At 36.4% G+C, this 23,563-nt stretch overlaps 1 pseudogene; it reads left to right on the plus strand.

Annotated features, from left to right (window-relative positions):
- LOC149186074 (wall-associated receptor kinase-like 20 pseudogene) overlaps positions 1-22,887 on the plus strand; it is a 57,665-nt pseudogene extending 34,778 nt beyond the window's left edge.
- The last annotated feature ends 676 nt before the right edge of the window (positions 22,888-23,563 follow it).

The raw sequence follows: 23,563 nt of genomic DNA on the forward strand, positions 1-23,563 counted from the left end.
GTTTGCAAGATATCGACTGCCCTAGTTTGAAGCCGGAAACTACTGAAACTGAAGCTGCAACTGCAGAAGTAAAGATTGACTTGCGTGGCCTAGAAGATCTCCTCATCTGAAATGCGCTGTAGGTTCATCTGAACCTCCTCTGGAAGCCGAAACTTTTGGTGGTGGAATGAAGTCAATCCGACGAACGGTTTGCAAGATATCGACTGCCCTAGTTTGAAGCCGGAAACTGCTGAAACTGAAGCTGCAACTGCAGAAGTAAAGATTTATATTGCGTGGCCTAGAAGATCTCCTCATCTGAACTACGTTGTAGGTTCATCTGAACCTCCTCTAGAAGCGAAAACTTTTGGTGGTGGAATGAAGTCAATTCGACTGTCGGTTTGTGAGATATGATCTGCCCTAGTTTGATAATGAAGCCGCTAATGCCGATGCTACTGATCTAGGGTTTGCTACTGCTGATATGAATCAGATTTATTGTACTATTTCTCTCTGCTGAATTATTGAAGATAAAAGAAGATTTGATCAAAGGGTTTCCCCACACATTGTGGGGTTTTTCCCTCGCTAGCCGCCACATCTTGTGTCTCTTGTCTTGGCTTGTTTTCTGTCGATCGTTTAATGTTCGATCTGCACTTTACTTTATGTACATGTGATTGCTAATCGGTGGAATATAATAAGAAAAATATGTAAACTGTTATAAGCATAGAACATACCATAATTTAACATGGTATTAGAGCTGAGGTGAAGACAAAGCCCCAGCAAGAGCAAGAGCAATCATTGAAGAGAATATTGGCAAGGCTATCCTAAAAGAACTATGGGGTCCTCAACACTCTTTCCTGCCAAAGACAAGCTCCGTGAGAAAGCTGACTGTCACGGATGGAAGATGTCTATCGATCTAACCCTTGAAGATCAAGGAGTGCTGGACCATGTAAGAGGCAATATTGTTGAGCCTTCATCAAATGCATCTGCTGCTGCCTGGAACAAATGGAAAAATGGAGAAGTCAAAACAAAGAAGATCATCCGGGACTCTATCGACAAGCGCTTGGTGGCCTACATCTCTAATCTAGACACCTCCAAGAAAATCTATGACAGACTGGTGAGTTTACTTAAAGTTAATGATGCAAATCAAGTTTTGTTTCTTAGAAATAAGTTGAGGGAAATCAAGAAGGGTAAAGATGAAAGTATGCAAGCATACTTCTTAAGAATCACCGAGATCAAGAACGATCTCCTATCTATTGGGGAAACCATTACTGACAGAGAAATGGCACTCACAACTCTCGGAGGATTACCATTTGAATGGTATGTGTTTAGGACTACTCTTCTTAACAATAATGTAATTCCTAGTTTCGAGGAATTAATGGCTAGATGCATTCAAGAACAAACAAGGGTAGAAGAGCAGGAAATGCCCTTGCCTAAAGGTCCTCCTGCTGCTTTTTCTTCTCATGCTAAGAAAAGAAATAATTCTGGGTCTAAATCAAAAATAAAGGTTTGATTTAAGGGTGGAAGAAAAGGACGATGTTTCATTTGCAATAAAGCAGGTCACTATGCAAGGGAATGCCCTGATAGAAAGGACTCTCACCGTGACGATGTTTCATTTGCAATAAAGCAGGTCACTATGCAAGGGAATGCCCTGATAGAAAGGACTCTCACCATGATGATGATCAAAATCCCTCTCATGGTAATCGAAGGAATGGAAAATTCAACAACAAAGGAAAAAGGAATGCGGGAAATCAAGGAAGAGGGCAACCATCCAAGAAGGCTAGAAATTCCAGGTATGAATCTAACACTGTTGAATATTATCTACCAGCTGCTCTATCTACCTCCGCTCCTTCGGACTCAATGGGAATTTGGCTCATTGATAGTGGTGCCTCAAGACACTTCACTGGTTACAAAGAAGTACTCTATAATCTGGTAGAGAAAGAAACTAACCTAGAAATTGTCCTTGGAGATGACATGAAATACCCAGTGAAAGGTGTAGGCAATGTTTCTCTTAAACTGAATCAAGGTAATACAATTCACTTATAAGATGTATTATATGTACTTGATCTCAAAAAGAACCTGGTATCCATCTCGGCAATGGAAGACAAAGGCTATAAGGTAACCTTCAGCGATGGTAAGGTACGCATATGGAAAAATAATGTTAAAGATGCTTTCACTCTTGGGTTTCGAGTTGATTCTTTATATCAAGTCGGTGGAAGTCCGCTAGGTGTCATGTCTTGTGACACAACGCTTCAGTCCGAACTTTGGCATCGGAGGTTTGCCCACCTTCATTACAAAGCTCTACCCGATGTAAGACAGATGGTAACAGGGATGCCTGAATTCCAAGTAGAGAAAGAAGGTGTATGTCCGGGATGTGCCGAAGGAAAGCTCAAAAGGGGACCATTCCCTTCAAGTCAAAGCAAGACCTCCGATATATTACAACTAGTTCACTCAGACATATCAAGTATGATGCCTGTGAACTCCTTGGGAGGATACTCATATTATCTTACTTTTACAGATGACCATTCTCGAAAGACCTGGATATACTTCTTGAAAAAGAAGGATGAAGTGTTCCCTTGGTTCCGACACTTCAAAGCCCTAATTGAGAATCAAACCGAAAAGAAGATCAAGATCTTAAGAACTAACAATGGGACTGAATATGAATCTAATGAGTTCCATGATTTTTGTAAAGAGGTTGGCATCAAGAGGGAGACTACTACACCATATACTCCTAAACAAAATGGTGTGGCAGAAAGGAAGAACCGCACAATTATGGAAGCTGTCCGGGCCATGCTACATGATCAAAATCTTCCTAAGTTTCTATGGGTTGAAGCTGCAAACACTGCCGTATATGTACAAAATTGATGCCCTCATCAAGCATTGGGTTCCAAGACTCCTGAAGAAAAATTCACCGGTAAGAAACCTGATGTTTCTCATTTTAAAATTTTTGGAAGCCCTGTATACTTTCATGTGCCGAAAGAGAAAAGAAATAAATTGGGAGCATCTGGAAAGAAGGGAATTTTCGTGGGCTATGGTGAAAATACTAAAGGCTATAGAATCTATGTAGCCGGTCAAAGGGAAGTCATAATCAGTCATGATGTCACCTTTGACGAAGATATGGCTCTCAGTAAGGTGATCAATCTTCCGACTTTGAGGAGCTCTCAAGAAGCCGACACCAGGAAACCGAAAGAAAAGGATGATGAATCAATGCCTGATGTAGAAGAACCCATGGATCCGATTGATCCTCCTCCATATGAGCCTTCCTCTTCTAGGAAGAGGCCTTCATGGCTTAAGGGGTTACTTTATGATGCTGAAGGACATGCTGCACCCCAAGGAACCTTTCGTGAAAGTAAGAAACCTGTATCAAGGATACCTGACCATCATGAGCACGATCATACAAAATGAGCCTTCGTCATTCTCAGATGTCATCAAGCATCAAGTATGGAAGGATGCTATGAGCGAAGAATATGAGTCTATCATAAAGAATGATGTTTGGGAAGTAGTTCCCAGACCCCAGGACAAGACTATTGTTACTTCCAAATGGCTTTACAAGATAAAGCATGCAGCAGATGGAAGCACGGAAAAGTATAAGGCTCGTTTTGTTGCTCGAGGTTTCTCCCAAAAGGAAGGTATAGACTATGATGAGATATTTGCACCTGTTGCCAGATATACGACCATCCGCTCGATCATAGCCCTTGCCGCTTCACAAGGATGGAACCTACATCAGATGGATGTCAAGACTGCGTTCTTGCATGGCTCGATCAAAGAAGAGGTCTACGTGGAGCAACCCGAAGGATTTGAGATTTATGATTGAAAATCTCATGTATGCAGGTTGAAGAAAGCTCTCTATGGGCTGAAGCAAGCACCCCGAGCATGGTATGAGAGGATCGATAGCTACTTGATGAAGCTGGGATTCACTAGGAGTGAAGCCGATCCTAACCTTTACTTTAAGGTTGAAGATGACAAGCCTCTCATACTGGAGTTGTATGTGGATGACCTCTTTCTAACAGGTGTAGACCCTCTCATTCACAAATGTAAGAGGGAGCTGGCCTCTGAATATGAAATGAAAGACCTAGGAATGATGCACTACTTCCTAGGACTTGAAGTGTGGCAAAAGCCAGGAGAAATTTTCCTATCTCAAGGAAAATATGTGGTGAAGATATTCGAAAGATTCGGAATGGTGGACTGCAAGCCTATAACTACTCCGATGGAGCTTGACTTCAAGAAGTTAAGCGGTAGTGTTGCTGGACCTGTTTTACGAAATGCTACCGAGTATCGGCAACTTGTCGGAGCATTAATGTTCTTAGTGAACTCCCATCTAGATATATGCTTTGCAGTCAACACGTTGAGCCAGCATATGGTTGAACCCCACCACATACACTGGATTGGTGCCAAGAATCTTCTGAGATATCTTTGTGGCACTATCACTTATGGGTTAAGATACATTGCCAGAGATGTGAGACTATTTGGATACACAGATGCTGACTGGGAAGGCAATGTTGAGGACCGTAAGAGCACTTTCGTGTGTTGTTTCTCCTTGGGATCTGCTTCGATATCCTGGATGAGCTGGAAACAAAAGTCGGTGGCTTTGAGCACCGCCGAAGCAAAGTATATTGTTGCTAGCATGGCTTCTTGTGAGGCAGTTTGGTTGCGAAAGCTCTTCAGTGAGTTGTTTGGATTCACATTGGATACCACTGTGATCGTTTGTGACAACCAAAGTGGGATTCGTTTGTCAGAGAATCCTGTATTCCATGATCGCTCCAAGCATATTGATATCAGATACCATTATATTCGAGATATGGTGCAACGGGGAGCTATAAGGCTCCATCATATCGGTACAGATGAACAGGTCGCCGACATTCTGACAAAACCCCTTGGGAAAGTAAAGTTTTTGACTTTCCGTGAACAACTTGAAGTTGTTCAAAGACCCTCCAATGAGGGTCATGTATGATGCATTGAGCTCTGAGAGCTCCAGGGGGGTGCGGGGTGCTTCTTGGAGCAACATATGACCACAGGATTATTCACTATCCCCTGGTAGTATACATGTACACCTCGTGGCGACATTGTAGCAGGATTGATGTGTTCTCCTGTGAGGCCTGGATTGATGTGTTCTCCTGTGAGGCCTGGATTGATGTGTTCTCCATGGTACCCTGGATTGATGTGTTCTCCATGGCAATTGTAGCAGGATTGATGTGTTCTCCTGTGAGGCCTGGATTGATGTGTTCTCCATGGCAATTGTAGCAGGATTGACGTGTTTTCCTGTGAGGACAGGATTGATTAGTTCTCCTGTCGAGGCATCCTACCCATGCAGTCTGGGACTCATGGGAAGTACCTCTCATCTGATCAATGAGCAGGGAAATGAAGTTAGGGACCATAGTAGTACCGATGGACGCATCGTTGTAACTACCATACTCCCTATGCTAGGATGACCTCCATTGATCTGGGATCAATGATACTGGTTTGGGACCAGTGGTAGGAGTTGTACCATACTATGACACTGACTTCGGGTCGGTTGAGACTGGTCTGGGATCAGTGGTATATGCTCTGAGACTGACTTTGAGTCAGTGGAGGATGATATTGGTCTGGGACCATTGGAGTTGTACTCACTATAACGCTGACTTTGGGTTGGTTGAGACTGGTCTGGGACCAGTGGTACATACTCTGAGACTGACTTTGAATCAGTATGATACATCCTCGATCATTTCTTCTTCTTCATAATTCGGACAAAAGCAGAGTAGAACAGAACAATGCAAGAGCAGAGCAGAACAGAACAAAATAGTACAGATCAGTGCAGGGCAGAACAAGACAAAGCAGAACAGGCAAAATAGAGCAGAGCAGGGCAAGGGTCAAGTTGTACAAGTCAGTGCATTTGATGGATGAATAGTAACGACCGATAGACAGATTGCAAATGAAGTTCTCCATGGTTGAGAGGGAGTGTTAAAATTGGCAACCAGGGCAAAACTTCATGTGGGTCATCTTATTGATGGCTAATAATATTTTTATTAGATTCCTCTCGTCGAGAGATGTAGGATTGATATAAAGATCATCCAATTCCGATAAGTATTCATGGAGATATGAATTTATTTTGATTATGGAATTATTATCAAGCCGACCAACAACTCATGTAGGCTCAGAAGCCCAACAGTCGCATCTATTCACCCACCAACGTTGTGTATAAATATAAGAGGACTTTTCCTCATTTGGACTCACTCATCTCATCACATCTCTCTCTCTCTATTGCACAGATATGAGTCTCTTCTCTACTGCGCTGAAATGGGTCTCTCTCTCTCACACATGTGAAGCCGGAAGCTGTTGAATTTGAAGCTGCAACTGCAGAAGTAAAGATTGACTTGCGTGGCCTAGAAGATATCCTCTTTGGAACTGCGTTGTAGGTTCATCTGAACCTCCTTTGAAAGCCTCAACTTTTGGTGGTGGAATGAAGTCAATCCGACGAACGGTTTGCAAGATATCAACTGCCCTAGTTTGAAGTCGGAAACTGCTGAAACTGAAGCTGCAACTGCAGAAGTAAAGATTGACTTGCGTGGCCTAGAAGGTCTCCTCATCTGAACCGCGCTGTAGGCTCATCTGAACCTCCTCTGGAAGCCGAAACTTTTGGTGGTGGAATGAAGTCAATCTGACGAACGGTTTGCAAGATATCGACTGCCCTAGTTTGAAGCCGGAAACTGCTGAAACTGAAGCTGCAACTGCAGAAGTAAAGATTGACTTGCGTGGCCTAGAAGATCTCCTCATGTGAATTGTGTTGTAGGTTCATCTGAACCTCCTCTGGAAGCTGAAACTTTTGGTGGTGGAATGAAGTCAATCCGACGAACGGTTTGTAAGATATCGACTGCCCTAGTTTGAAGCCGGAAACTGCTGAAATTGAAGCTGCAACTGCAGAAGTAAAGATTGACTTGCGTGGCCTAGAATATCTCCTCATCTGAACTGCGCTGTAGGTTCATCTGAACTGCGCTGTAGGTTCATCTGAACCTCCTCTGGAAGCCGAAACTTTTGGTGGTGGAATGAAGTCAATCCGACTGTCGGTTTGTGAGATATGGTCTGCCCTAGTTTGATAATGAAGCCGCTAATGCTGATGCTACTGATATAGGGTTTGCTACTGCTGATATGAATCAGATTTATTGTACTATTTCTCTCTGCTGAATTATTGAAGATAAAAGAAGATTTAATCAAAGGGTTTCCCCACACATTGTGGGGTTTGTCCCTGGCTAGCCGCCACATCGTGTGTCTCTTGTCTTGGATTGTTTTCTGTCGATCGTTTAATGTTCTATCTGCACTTTACTTTATGTACATGTGATTGCTAATCGGTGGAATATAATAAGAAAAAGAAGTAAACTGTTATAAGCATAGAACATACCATAATTTAACAAACCAGAGGAAAATATTGAAAACCCAGGGAAAAGTGTTCTTGCCTTCTCTCCTTGGCAATGACGCCAATTAATATCGTACCTTAAGAAACCAATTTCCTGGCTGTAGAGAGACTGTGCTTAAGACATTAATAAATATTATATACTGTCACTTATTGTTTGTTGTGTTCTTAAGTGAAGGACCTGACAAACTTGGTCTTTTAACCCTTAATACATGTATGACCAGAACATCTCAGAATGCCATTTGTTGCTAGATATATATGATAAATGAAGAAAGATTGAAGGAAAAGTTAAAGATAATATGTTGATCTTTCACAAACACTATTATCCGTCACTTAGAAGAATTATGAAACTGCGAACTGAATCATAGACAATATGCTGCTTAACACAGAAACTACTATCTGTGACCCTTGGAAAAGTTAAAGATAATATGTTGGTCTTTCACAGAAACTATTATCTATAACTTAGAAAGGAAGGTGGAAACTTCAAGTATAGGAGCTCTCTTTTAAGGAATTTTAACTTTATCTACATAAGAAAATAAAGTCCTATAGCTTCATTACTATACTTGAAAGAAGAAAACATAACATGACACATGACAGAGAAGGTTACAAAATTATACCCAAAAACTCATGGAAACTTCTGATTCTTTCATTAATCAATGGTGATATCAAGAATACAGTGGCCTAGTCTCCGAGTTCTCCAAAATTTGAACCACCCTCCCTTTACAATTCCCTTTTCGGGCTTTTATCTCTTCTATCAAATCAGTTTTGGAATTGATTTCTTGAAACAACAAATAAACTGCTTTATAACAGTTATAAAACTATTTTCTCTTTGAAATTATTCAACTTTATTACATATACAATATTAAAACTCAGAAAATATGTAAACTATGCCAAAAGCTTTGAAAGGGATCCATATATATATATATATATATATATATATATATATATATATATATATATATATATATATATATATATATATATATATATATATATATATATATGTCAGGAATGATCTGATTGTCAAAAACATAAATAAACTTGAACAATCACCTTTTCCTCGGATTCCGCTCTAACTCTGATTCTTCCCTTTACCCAGCCAAATTAACACAAACCTTCGGTAATTGCGGAACTGAAAAAGAATTAAATCTGCTTCATAAATCCATCGGATCTAGAATCCCATCGCATATCACAATCAACACTTTTCATTGTTATATCAATGTAATGTTGGACTTATGCATAAATCCTTCATATTTGCACTATTTGCGTTATATACCTTTTATAATAGAAATATACCATAAAACATGCTTTTTCTGCTTTTAACACAGACTCTGAACAACTATCGAGGCATACCTTTATCGCAATCGCAATTGGCACTTTTAGTGGTGTATTAACCCAATCCTAACAATCTGCGATATGACGGACCCGACAATAGTATAAAACATGGCATAAATAATATCAGGTCCAGCCATCGCATCTTGCAATCGGCGGAACCATATGTATATAAACGTTATGCAATGGTCACGAACCCGACGGGAGAATTAAACATAATATATGTAATATTGGGTCTGGCCATCACATATCACAATTGACGGAACCAATATACCCAAACCTTAATGATTTGTGATACGATGGACCCACCGAAATTATAAACGCAATATATATATATATATATATATATATATATATATATATATATATATATATATATATATATATCTATATGTGTGTGTGTGTTTTCAGGTCCGGCCAGGGGTAATATCATATAAGTGCCGCTGCGATTTGTGATTGCGATTTGATCGCATCACAACCAAAGCATCGCCCTTATCACTTGTTTCTCTTTATTGTTTCCAATACGTAATGTGCTTTGTGATATCTATATATATATATATATATATATATATATATAATATATATATATATATATATATATATATATATATATATATATATATATATATATATATATATATATATATATATATATATATATATATATATATATATAGATATATATTCAAATGTGTTTTCATATACAAGCAAAATACTTTTCCTTTTAGACTTTGTGGGGTAGAGAATATAAAGGGCTTCATTGAGGTTGAACTCCCTTAATGATTTTAGGCCACACATTGTGATAAAATTGATAAATATAGCTTAAATCACAATATAAGCTACAAGATCTAGCTCCACCTAGGGATAGTTCTTTTGCCACAGAAGAACTAAGAACCGTAGATCAGTGCCTTCTCCTCGGGCATGGAGTCATATATTGTTTCGCCAAGCTTTAACTGTGTGAAAATTTGTACAACGAACCCACACCAACATTTGCAGTGATAAGATGCTTGCGCTTTGATAGCAAAATATTGAGAATCATAGATCAGTAGCCTTAGTTGGGCATGAGTCCAAAACTATGAAAACCCTTAAATTTGACAACTGAAACCTGACAATCTTGAAGTCTAAAGCCTCTGCAAACTAGTTTCCAACTGGGAAAGTCACCCTTATACATCAACTAATGATTAAACTGAAGAATTGCTACTGGAAACCAAATGCTCAACACCTGAGCTTATTTATGTACAAGTTCATACATATGTACATGATTGATCTCCATCAAGTGAAGTCAATCTTCCAATGGTACCAGGTTAGCATTTGAGTGCTTAATATAGAACCATTCTGCCAGTGAATCTTTAAAAACCAATTCATCCTGAATAAAAAATAAAATTATGCATAAAAGCAACTCACAACAAAGATTAGGAGTATATCCACAAAATTATATGTGTAGACTACTGATAAATTCTTCCATGTAATCTTCCACAGGATCTTCAAAAGTATAAGAAAAAATTTGTTCTTGATTAGCTCCAAAAAAGAAATTCTCTATGTATGAAGGTTCTTACTCAATTGAACCTTCTGTTGGAATAATATGTTTAGCAGAAAAATTAGGAACATCTTTAAGAAAATGCTCTATGTCACTTTCATATCTCCACTTTTCATCTCTAAGCTTTGATTGAAAATAATTTGTAATTCTAAGCTCAAGAAGAAAACGAAATTTTGTCACATTACTAGACGACATATGATAAACTTCAAATAGATTGTTTACCTCTGATCCATGGGCATCCTTATGTTCTTCAACGCAATGATATACAATCTCTTTATCATCTTTCTTGTTACATAATATAGACTCTTTTGCTATGATAGATGGCTCGATATACTGTTGTCCAACATATTCCACTTGCTGGTTTCTTCCTATAGTTTCAACACCCAACTGATGAACTTGAAGAGCTTCATCCTGTTCCCCATTTAAACCATTTTCATTATAAATAGGAGGATCATCAAATTTAACAAAATAGGCACTCTGGGGATTTATTTGCAACTTAATCATTTCTTCCTCTTCTCGACTGCTGAGCAAAAATTCTTAATGCATGTTTGAATTTTCCTCCATCTGAATACTCTCTTGATTTTCTTGGAACTAAGTCAACCAGTTATCTGCTTGGGATATTATTGGAGAGAAATGCTTTATAAACCTCTGCACATCATTTTAAGAAAATAATGCTCAATCTGCTTGGAACATAGTCACCCAATTCTCTAATTGGGAGATTATTGAAGAGAAATGCTTTATAAACTTCTCTGCACCATTTTGAGTAAATGATAGTTCCCCGCTTTCAGAGACTTGCTCATAGTTAATCTGGCTATAACTTCTTTGAATGCTTGATATATTATCAACAAGATCATTAGTTTCCTCAACAGGATTATCTTGAGCTTTTAAAGTTTCTTTAAAATCATAATATTCACAACAAGCTTAAAAAAGAAACTTGTGTGGATAATAAGTTCTACAATAAGAATTAAATACTGAATGGAAATCTTTCAGAGATGAAAATCTTGAATGAGGCAGAGACCTGAACCAAACAAAAACAAAAACAACTTCATCTTCACATCTTCATGAATGATGCCCTGCTGCTCCATGCATTCATGAAACTCTTGGAGATGCTAAGCTAGATCTTCATATTCCTTTCTACTGAATTTTGGAAGATACTCATTCCAGGCATAAAATGCAGGCATATAATGAGGATAGCTAGTGATCCTAGTAAAATAAAATGGATCAAATTTATGGAATAAGAATGCAGGGAGAGCCATTAAAACCTAGAAAAGAAAACTTCAAAGTACAGTGGACTCGCCAATAAATGTCGTAAGTGAAAATCACAGGCGTGAATGTACAACCAACTGTTGAAACTTGTCATTCTCAAGAATCAACTTCAAACTTAATAAACTCAAGGAAAAGTTCTCTTATTCAATTGCTTTTATTCAAAACAGCCAAATATTTCCTCCTCACTGAACAACCTAAGGAAAATATTGAAAACCCAGGGAAAAGTATTCCTATCTTCTCTCCTCGCAAACGGCACCAATTAATGTTGTATCTTAAGAAACCAATTTCCTGGTTGTAGAGAAATTGTGCTTAAGACATTAATAAATATTATTTACTATCACTTATTGTTTGTTGTGTTCTCAAATGAAGGACCTGGCAAACTTGGTCTTTTAACCCTTAATACATGTATGATCGGAACATCTCAAAATGCCATTTGTTGCTAGATATAAAGGATAAGTGAAGAAAGCTTGAAGGAAAAGTTAAAGATAATATGTCGATCTTTCACAGAAACCATTATTTGTCACTTAGAATAATTATGAAAATGAGAACTGAATCATAGACAATATGCTGCTTAACACATAAACTACTTTTTGTGACCCTTGGAGAAGTAAAGATAATATGCTGGTCTTTCACAGAAACTATTACCTATAACTTAGAAACGAAGGTGGAAACTTCAAGTATAGGAGTGCTCTTTTAAGGAATTTCAACTTTATCTACATAAGCAAATAAATACCTACAACTTCATTACTATACTTGAAAGAAGAAAACATAACATGACACATGACAGAGAAGGTCACAAAATTATACCCAAAAACTCATGGAAACTTTTGATTCTTTCATTAATCAACAATGATATCAGGAATACAGTGGCCTAGTCTTTGGGGTCTCCAAAATTCGAACCCCCTCCCTTTACAATTCCCTTTTCGGGCTTTTATCTCTTCTATCTGATCAGCTTTGGAACTGATTTCTTGAAACAACTAATAAATTGCTTTATAACAGTTATAAAACTATTTTCTCTTTGAAATTATTCAACTTTATTACATATACAATATTAAAACTCAAAAAATATGTAAACTGTGCCAAAAGCTTTGAAAGGGATCCATATATATATGTTGAGAATGATCTGATTGGAAAAAACATAAATAAACCTGAACAATCACCTTTTCCTCGGATTTCGCTCTAACACTGATTCTTCCCTTTACCCAGCGAAATTAACACAAACCTTTGGTAACTACGGAACTGAAAAAGAATTAACTCTGCTTCATAAATCCATCGGATCTGGAATCCCATCGCATATCACAATCAACGCTTTTCATTGTTATATCAACATAATGTTGGACTTATGCATAAATCCTTCATATTTGCGCTATTTCTATTATATACCTTTTATAATAGAAATATGCCATAAAACATGCTTTTTCTACTTTTAACACAGGCTCTGCACAACTATCGAGGCATACCTTTATCGTAATCGCAATCGGTGGAACCATATATATAGATATATATATATATATATATATATCGGGTTCAGCCATCGCATATCGCAATCGACGGAACCCATATACCCAAACCTTAACGATTTGCGATACAGCGGACCCGCCGGAATTATAAACGCGATATATATATGTTTTTGGGTCCGGTCAGGGGTAATATAATATCAGTGCCATTGCGATTTGATTGCATCGCAACCCAAGCATTGCCCTTATCACTTGTTTCTCTTTATTGTTTCCAATATGTAATGTGCTTTGCGATATATATATATATATCTATATATATATATATATATATATATATATATATATATATATATATATATATATATATATATTCAAATGTGTTTTCATATACTTTCGATATGTAATTACTACAAGAAAAATACTTTTATATTTAGACTTTGTGGGGTAGAGAATATAAAGGGCTTCATTGAGGTTGAACCCCCTTAATGATTTTAGGCCACACATTGTGATAAAATTGATAAATATAGCTTAAATCACAATATAAGCTACAACACACCCTACGACAACACAAGTTGTATGAAAATCTATAGAATTTTTCATTTTAAACGTAGATAAATCAATATTTGGGATAAATTGTTGATGAATAAGGGGTGCATGTGGACCTAGCGAAGATCCAAGACATTCAAGATTGGCTAGCCCCAATTACTCTAAAAATATCCATAGACTCTTGTTAACTTATACCAAATGTTCATGTTGTTGCTCTCTCATATTACTTAGCCCTTAAGTCAAATGACCAAGGGTGAGAAAAAAAAAAGTTTTCCTGGTTTGAGTCATAAAAAAAAGAATTTGAGGATCTAAAATACTACATTTTATTTACACTAGTCCTCGCCCTTCCAATCCTACAATAGCCATTTTATTTTGAGACAAATTCTTCCGAATATAGTGTTGGTGTATTCCCCACTCATCAAGGACATTCGATGGCTTATCATAGTGAAACACTATTATTTTATGGAGATACCTTACCTACGGCAATGAGATGTATTTCATTTTGCGAGTGTTGGTGCACTAAGATGTCTATTAAAAGAAATAATAATACCTACATTATTTATCAACCCAGGGTAAGTCTGTTTATTTCAATAGTGTCAGCATTGTATATGCAAGTGAATTCAAAGGTCAATTCATAATGAAATGATTTGGAATCGTTGCAATGACTAATATCTATTTCTCTAAGTTCAATCCAAACAATTCTAAAAGAAATCTTTAAAGCACTTTCAAATCTACTTAATCTACTCTGCAAGAAACTAAATCAGAATGAAAGTAAAAAGGATCACTCTTAGCAAGCTAACTGGTATTGACACTAATTCATTTAGCATGAAGGAAATCTACAGCAAATGAACAAGAAGTAACTATGTAAACATCTCATGGAAATAAATCAACTATAATCTTGAGATCTATGGTAATATTAGTTTAAAATGAACAACAATCGAATTCTTAAATTAACATAATCAATTCGGTAAATATTATCACGCAGATGTAACACACAGCCAGATCTAGAATCTTGTCTGAACAACAAATGCAAATCAGAATCATCAATCCACACAACAATCAGAATAGTGCTAACTTCACAAACTAATAGTAATAAATGATTATAAGAATAAACAGAAATAAATATAACACAACTAAAGCAGTAGATCTCCTATCAACTGGGCCCAAAGTCTCCAGAAGTCCCCGCTAAAAGATATTCAGAATACGATTATAGATGAAACACAGTCTTCTTCATTAAAATTGATAATAGAGTTACAACATCACAGTAATAAAAGTATTATGTGTCCAAAAAGAATAGTTACAATCTTAAAATTCCTAACTAGTTGTTCAATTTTCCCTGATGGCTTTATATAACTTTTGGAAAGATAAATGGATAGAAGCGAATCCTTACGAACCCTCAATCTGATTTAATCACAAAATAGAATTGGTCCTCCTCGTCTTTCGCTGCCCTCCATAATCAAGACAATGTCCTTTTCCTTTCCTGGCCATTGTTGTTCTATCATTGGAACAACAATCGTTCAATCCGCATCCCTGCATATAAAGGTAGAGAAAGTTAGTTTTTCATGCCCGGATTTACCCAATTTGTTAATAATTGATTTTACCCAGCTTCTGCTATTGTTTCTTCTATATTTATTCTTAAACAAAGATAAACACGTAAAGGAAAATGATTAATCAAGCTATTATGAGGAGAAAACATACCTTTTCCACAACCCAACAACAAGCATGCTAACAATGGAAGCATTATATTCTAAGTGAAGGAGACAACCACTCACATTAATCATGAGGATTTGCAATGAATGAAAATATAAATAAAGTTATAGAATGGCTACCATAAAAAAATGGTCCACATACCTGCAATAACTCCACTTCAAAATGAAATATAAGAAGGGTAACACAAGTCATGTTGCAAACTACCTAATGCAGTAAAATCCACTTTTCCTGTGACTTCAACTTCTCTACTTCTTGTATTTCAATGCACGATAGACATCAAGGTTCCCATACACCTTTAACCACTTCTTGATCTAGTCCTCTAATCTCGCAATAAAAAAACACATAAAATATCTATGCATGTATCGAATTCTCCCCTTGCTAACTTGCCTCCAATCCCATAAAAAGAATTTATTCATTCATATGATATATTTCCACTATCTACAATTCATTCTAAATTCATACATTCAAATTGGAATTACACAATCATGCAAAGAAAAGCATATAACAAAAATTTCATTTCATTAAAACATAAATTGTACATGCATCTACTCAGAGACTCTCCTTCCTCTCATCATCTCTTTTCCTCACAATTACTCTCTTTAATATTTCTAGTAGGTTTACAATAGATATAATTTAGAAACATCATAGATTTTTCTAGATCCTAAAATCACTCCATAAATTACCCCATAAATTAGATTTTTCTAAATCCTAAAATCACTCAATCTATCCCTAAAATCCCTCATTCTTTATGAGGAGAATTTTCTTTTAACATATCGACAAAATCTTACCCATCCAAAAAACTTCTAGACTCATGACTCATTCACTTATATTTCTTCAAATAAATCAAGTTAATATAATATTTACATAGAAGAATGTGCATTCTTCTTGAAATGTCAAGACCTCCTTTTCGACTTTTTTCCTCCAGGGGCTTGATGGTTTAGAAGTTATAATGCTTATACATTAAACTCCCATAGTAGAAAACTTTATGACCTCCTAGTCATAAGCCTTTGATGTAACAACCCTCCTAGATCCCAAACTTGTGTTGTAGTTGATCATCCATTTCTTTGCATTGTTGTCCTACTCCTACTATAGATGTCCTTAATTCTCTAGACCTCCAAATTTTGTGCTAGAATTTTTCACTTATCTTGTTGATGCACTCTTTTACAATCACTTTATTTCTGCTATTGAATACCATTTTCACACCAGTACACCTTCTCTTAGGCAACCTCCTCACCAATATGCATAACCTGTCAATTTCATTGTCCAACTTTGTCCTTGGTTGAAATGTACTTTCCATTTCTGTCTGTTGCATATCCTCCTTTGGTATAAGAGTTACAAGACTCTTAATAAATTATAATTTAAATATCTCCTTTATGATTTGTTGATCATGTTTTTCATCTTTCTTCTCACTATTGTTTTCAAGACAATTTCTTCTTTTTGTACTAGTCTATCCTCTTGATGGTACATGTTATTTCCTTGTTGAATTGTGTTGTTGATGTTATCCATCAACTACTACATCTTCTCCTCCTTTGTGTCATTGTTGTAAGACATTTTAATTTGTTCCTCAAAATCAGCTGACTCTGAAAACCTTTTTTAGTTTTCATCATCTCTATCTCTTTCTAACCAATTCTCTAAAAAACCCATTTCCTCTTTAAAAATTTCAAACATTAAATATGAATGTTCTACTTGAGGTTTTATCTCATATCTATGAAATATAATAGCTTCTCTTTCTTTAATTATAGTTTCATGTTTGTCTTCGTTTTCTATGCTTGCATCCTCATAATTAATTTATAAATTAAAATTTACCTCAACTTCCTCAATTGTTGTAAACACATCCTCATAGCTAGGCATTCATGAAAATTCCTCCTCTATGGTTGTAATTTCCTATTTAGACTCATATCCTCTCAAAAAAAAACTCTAACAACTCTAACTCCTCATTATGCTTCTTGAGCATTTCATCAGAATGCTTCTCCTCATTTCTGTTCTCCCTTTGGCTATCTCCATGAGCCAACTTTGTCTCGTTCTCTTCACAAACAAGTTCTTGCAATTTTCCTCCAATAATTGCATTACACAACTATGTATGGGTCTCCATTTGTTTACCCTTATGAGACAATGTGGTCTCATCCTCCTTCATCTCTGTGACAACTTCAAATGATTGTCTTTCTTCTACTAAACCTGTAATGATACACAAATTGTTAGTTTTAAAAACACAAGGATTTCTAGCCTCATTTGATGCCTCTATCATCAAATCTTCCTGATGTTGCTTTAAAATTTCCACATAATTCATGAGACTCTCAATAGGTCTCCTATAATCATCATCTCCAATGAATGGCCCTTACTTTGGCTCACAAAAGTGAACGTCTCCTTCAATAGTTACCCTCTGCTTTTGCTCAACTCCTTTGAATTTTCATCCTTCAACTAAGAATTTGTCCTATGCCTCTATTTCACCTCCAAGGAATTCCATTTCATTCTCCTCTATAGATTCCATCCATATCCATGGTCAATTCTCCTTTTTGCAGTAGTTATCTCATCACCTCGTGTTGTACTTTCATAGCAGTTATTTCTCTATCAAGTTTCTCATGACTTGATTTCCTATAGCTTACCTCAAAACCTTTCTTATGACCATTAGTATCCATACTCCTCTTTCCTGTACGAACTTCCTCTTGCTCATTGTGAGCTACTATCAAGCTTTTATAATAAACCGACTCCATCAATATGTGACTAAATACCTTACTAAGTTTTTCCATGGCCTAGTTTTCTATGGTATTTCTATTGATTACCTCCTCCATAACCTTCTATAGAGCGCTCCTTGATCTTCCATCTTCCGCACTTATCTAGCTCACCTCTTTGAGAACCTTTATTGTCCTCTCTCTTCTAACTTTTAGCTGGAACAAGTTCTTTGCCACAATATTAAGAACTTCCTATGTTATTGGTTACTATCCTCTTGCTATAATAATCTTTATCTTTGATACTTGTAATATACTATTTACATCACAAATTAATTGAAAACATAAATACCAATTACCTCCTATCCAAACCTCATTTGAACATGTATTGTTGCTACAATATTCTCCTAATCTTTTTGTTGGCTCTATTGTTATAGTCCTTCATTGTTCTTCCTCATGCAAAGAACATGATGCTACTTTCCCCCCAAAGTAGATTTCTTTTCTAAGAAATCCAGTGTGCTTTCTCTAAGAGCTTAATCTGAAAATATTAATTTCTTGTTCAAATCAAATTAATCATACAAAAAATTTCACCAATCAAATTTTACCAAACTTGAACTCATGCAAGTTTTGCAAGTTCCATCTCTTCACTTCGTCTACTCATATTCTTCTCTCAATTGTTTTTGTTTGCAAATTAACTTTTAATAATTTTAATAAACCACATATATCTTCATTATTAGAATGCATCTGATCAGCACTGGTTCACTTCATCACAGTTTGACCCAAATTCTCTTGTTGGAATTGTTTTCTCTTTCGGCAAATCTATTGTTGTAGATTTCATTGTCCTTCAACTACAAAGAAAAAATTTCCTCCACTCCCAAATTAGAAAACTCCTTTCATATCCTCAAATAAATTCAATGTTATTTATCAACCTTCATTCTAGAGCTTAATCCATGCAATCATCAATCCTCTATAACAATATAAATTGTAAAGAAAAAAAATATTACTTCATCGGATTCTCCAAACCTGAGATGTTGCAAGCTCTAAATCTCCTCCAAAGAGCATATATATGCTCTAATTTCCTTTCCCAAAGAGCACACATGCTCTGATACCACTTAATGAAGGAAAAGCAACTTCTCCTACATCTTCATATACTCTACTTTTTGGATGTCAATGGAGTACTGACATCAATGTGCACATACACCTTTAACCACTCCTTGATCTAGTTCTTTAATATTGCGATAAAAAAACACACAAAATATCTATGCATGTATCAAATTATTCCCTTACTCAATTTCATAAAATCCCATAACAATAATCATTTCCTTCATATGATATATTTCCACTATCTACCATTCATTCAAAATTCATACATTCAAATTGGAATTACCTAGTCATGCAAAGAAAATCATATAATGAAAACATCATTTCATTAATATAATTTGTACATATATCACAAGCATTCAATAGGGGAGCAATACCATACCACATACATTCATATTAGGGGAAATATATTGAGGAAAAAATGGCATAATATATTGAGCATATAATAGAGGGGTAAAGGGTTTTTATATTAGCATGTATAAAAAATGGAGCTCAAAGTTAATGAAAAAATATAAAGGGGTGTAAAAAGTGTTAAAGAAAAAATGGATACCTACAATATCTAGTGAAAGTAAGGGCTTTTTAAATTGGAAATTTGTATTGAGTTTGTATTGGTAGGGGGTTAAATAATGTGATATTTAGATATATTTTCCAATATATACTCAAATCAAGGGTATTTTTTGGTATGCCATGAACGCATGTGATATGTTAAAGGTTCATTGAGTGAAGCCCCCATGAAATACATCGACTCATAACCTCTTCTTCCTCGATATGGCCTAATTTCACATTCATTTGGCCATAATCTATTTTCCTCACACTTACTCCCTTTTTTATTTCCCATAGGCTTACTATAGATAGAATTTAGAAACATCATAGACTTTTCTCAATCCTAAAATCACTCAATCTATCCCTAGAATCTCTCATGTTTTACAAGTAATATTTTCTTTTAACATATCAAAAAAATATTACCTATCCAAACAACTTCTAGACTAATGACTCATTGGCTTAGATTTCCTAGAATAAATCAACTCGATATAATATTTACATAGAAGAATACGAATTCTTCTCGAAATTTCAAAACCCCCTTCAATGATCATGATAACATGGAGGAGTTACTAGGTGAAAACACTCAAGCAAATAGAACAATGCTACCCATAACCTAATTGTTCAAAAGCCATCAGTTGACAGAACTGTGTGTTGCAAGTTAAGGTTTCGAAGGTTGGGTGATCGACACCCAGATGCTAGCATTTCCGCCTAATACTATTGATGCTCGCTAAATTGGAGTATGTGTTAGGAAGGTAGGTAGGTTGGATGCCATGTCAGTTGGTGATAACATGGTGTCAATATGGTGCTAACATCACATGGATGCAATGCTTATGTGGCAATGACATGGCCAAATGGTGTGGATAAAAATGTGTAGTGAATTTGAGGTGGTAGTGAAGATGGCAAGTGATATGGATATCAACTTATGAGTCTATCAACAAATTGGAGTATTTATTATTGGTCTAACGGTGTGTCAGGTATTCTTCGGTCTCTTATTTGTAGCTGCACTAAGGTATAAGTTAGCAGTCAAGGGTTAGAAGTTGATAAAAAGATCTAGCACATGATGAAATATGAGTCCCATTAGTTAATGACCCAATGTTAGGTCGAGTGGACAAGAGGAAGGCATGTGTAGGGTGTTGTCTTGGTTTGGGGCTAGGGCTTGATATGACTACCAGTGAGCTAGGATGGTCGACATGGTTATGTAAGTGGTACATGTGGTAGCGACATGTGGAAAGGATTTGCTACATGGATCTATATGGATGTTGGTGTGGCCCTTAAGATGAAGATCTACAATTGGGCATAACTTTGTGCTTGGAGCTCACTTTGAGATGAAATTTATATTGTAGGAAAGCCCTTATCAAGCATAATACAATGACAATATTAGAATTAGGTTTTAAGGTGATTGTAGGAGAAGAATTTTTTCTAGCCTTATCTCCATAATTTAACCTTGGAGGTTGGGTCTAGACACTTCGCAGATTTAATATGGACATAAAGGGTAGGGTACATTATGTCATCCTTTAAGAAGCTCACAAAAATTTATGTTTCATCTGGGATGGTTTCCTCAAGATCAACTTGCTATTATTCTTGATTACTAGATGAACATGTGTAAGAATTTTGATTATAGTTTTACACACTTATCTCTAGATGGAAATATACATTTCAAGGATTCTCTAAAAAAAAATATTTAAATATATACCATCTAAAACTAAATGTTTCTCTTTCTTTAACCGAATATGAAATGCGTACCATAGACATTTTTTAAGCATCTCCCTAATTATAAAACCAAAAACTGTAATAAGCCAAAAGATTTTAACAACATTAAATTTTAACTTCAGTTGCCATATTCAATTATTAATCTAATATTTATGAAAACTTATATGTGAAAATTTCATACATATAAGTACATTTCTCAAACTTTAAATATTTTTCATTCTCCAACTTTAAATATTTTGCTAACAAAAACTCTAATACTACTAGAATCAAAACTACTACCTAACGAAAGAAAAACCATAAAATTAGAAATGGAAATCTTCCTTATTCTTAGAGCAAGGAAATATGGAATGCAACACTAATGAATCCAAGTGAACCAGATCTAAGTTCCTAAACCAAGTGAATCTATTTATATTTGTTGCACAAACTGTCTCTGTTTTAATCAAACCATACGGTGGATTCGTAACATAGCATAGATTTATGTACTGGAACAAAGATATATTTGAAGCTCTGTGCATGCTTCTTCCATAGCAGGTTTAATTTTACGCATTAATGCTATTTAGGGTAACTTTTTGTTAATTCAGTGTATAGTTGACAACGTGGACCGCACATGCAGGGCTGGTAGCAGGAGCATGTGTAGCCATTGCAGTAGCTGTGCTTGTCATTATCCTTTACAGAAAAGGAAGGGTCTATAAGAAGACGCGGGCTCGATTAATGGAAGAGAGAGAACACATACTGTCCGGAATAGGCGCAGGAATTTCTGCGAAACTATTCTCCAAAAGAGAGATAAAAAGGGCCACCAATGGATTTTCAAAGGATAGAGTGCTCGGCATCGGGGCATTTGGCGAGGTTTACAAAGGAATACTCGCTGACGGGACCCTCGTTGCAGTTAAAACTGCGAAAGTGGGTAATATCAAAGGAATCGAGCAGGTTCTGAACGAGGTTCGGATTCTATGTCAGGTGAACCACAGAAATTTGGTTCGATTGCTGGGCTGCTGTGTTGACTCAGAGGAACCCTTTCTGGTGAACGAGTATATTCCCAACGGGACGTTATACGATCATCTGCACGGGACTGACAGAGATATGTTTCTCGACTGGAGAACGCGCTTGAATATTGCTCTCCACACTGCAGAAGCTCTGGCTTATCTCCATTCCTCTGCATTCACTCCAATATATCACAGAGATGTGAAGTCCACAAACATTTTACTTGACAATAAATTGAATGCCAAGGTTTCGGATTTTGGGCTATCCCGCCTAGCAGAGATAGACCTGTCTCACGTCTCTACATGCGCTCAGGGTACAATTGGGTATTTGGATCCCGAGTATTACAGAAATTATCAATTCACTGATAAGAGCGATGTGTATAGTTTCGGTGTAGTTTTGCTGGAACTGGTGACATCGCAGAAGGCCATTGATTTCTCCAGGGAACATGACGATGTGAATCTGGCAATATATGTGGTTAGTACGTCGGAAAAAGGAAGGATCATGGATGTTGTCGATCCTCGCTTGAAGGAAAATGCTTCACAGAATGTTTTGGACAACATTAAAGCTGTGGCTATTTTAGCGTTGGGTTGTTTGCATGAGAAAAGCCAGGAGAGGCCAACTATGAAGGAAGTTGCAGAGGAATTGCATTATATCATCAACATTGAAGCTTCTGTCTTGTAGCTTAACAAGGGGATATTGACCTCACCACCCAATAGAAGAGACAATCTGGGTTTCTCGTTTGCTGTCCTTCACAACGGTCTAGTAGCTTTTATTTTGTAAGACTTTTATTTATGGTATATTCTTTTATATTGATGGCTTAAACAGTGCAGAGCTCATCTTGGGAATTCGGTTTCTCGTTTGCTGTCCTTCACAACGGTCTAGTAGCTTTTATTTTGTAAGACTTTTATTTATGGTATATTCTTTTATATTGATGGCTTAAACAGTGCAGAGCTCATCTTGGGAATTCGGGCAAGTAAAATGGATGGCAACTGCCATTTGACATGAACGGTTGCTGTGTTTAGCTGTAAATATGAATATACATTGTACAACTACATACCACCATGATTTGTCACACTTTTGGTTGAATGGGATGTCCCGGTCGGCAAGGGCTAACCAGCCTGCCATGGGGCATTAAATGTCCGGTTATTTGTATACTCTATAACAAAAATAACAAAATAACATACCTCGGAAAAAGTTTCTAACTTTCAAGTTTAGGAGATAATCTCATGAATAGGATCGAATATTCCTTATTTATCTAGCCACAACATGCGTGTGTTATTTTGTTATAGAGTATGCAGGTAACAGGGCATTTAATGCCCTATGACAAGCTGGTTAGCCCTTGCCGTCCCGTATCTGC

Source organism: Pinus tabuliformis, chromosome 3_1 (assembly GCF_031772625.1).
Source record: "Pinus tabuliformis cultivar Carrire ecotype Pingquan chromosome 3_1, CPIR1, whole genome shotgun sequence".
Classification (NCBI taxonomy): domain Eukaryota; kingdom Viridiplantae; phylum Streptophyta; class Pinopsida; order Pinales; family Pinaceae; genus Pinus; species Pinus tabuliformis.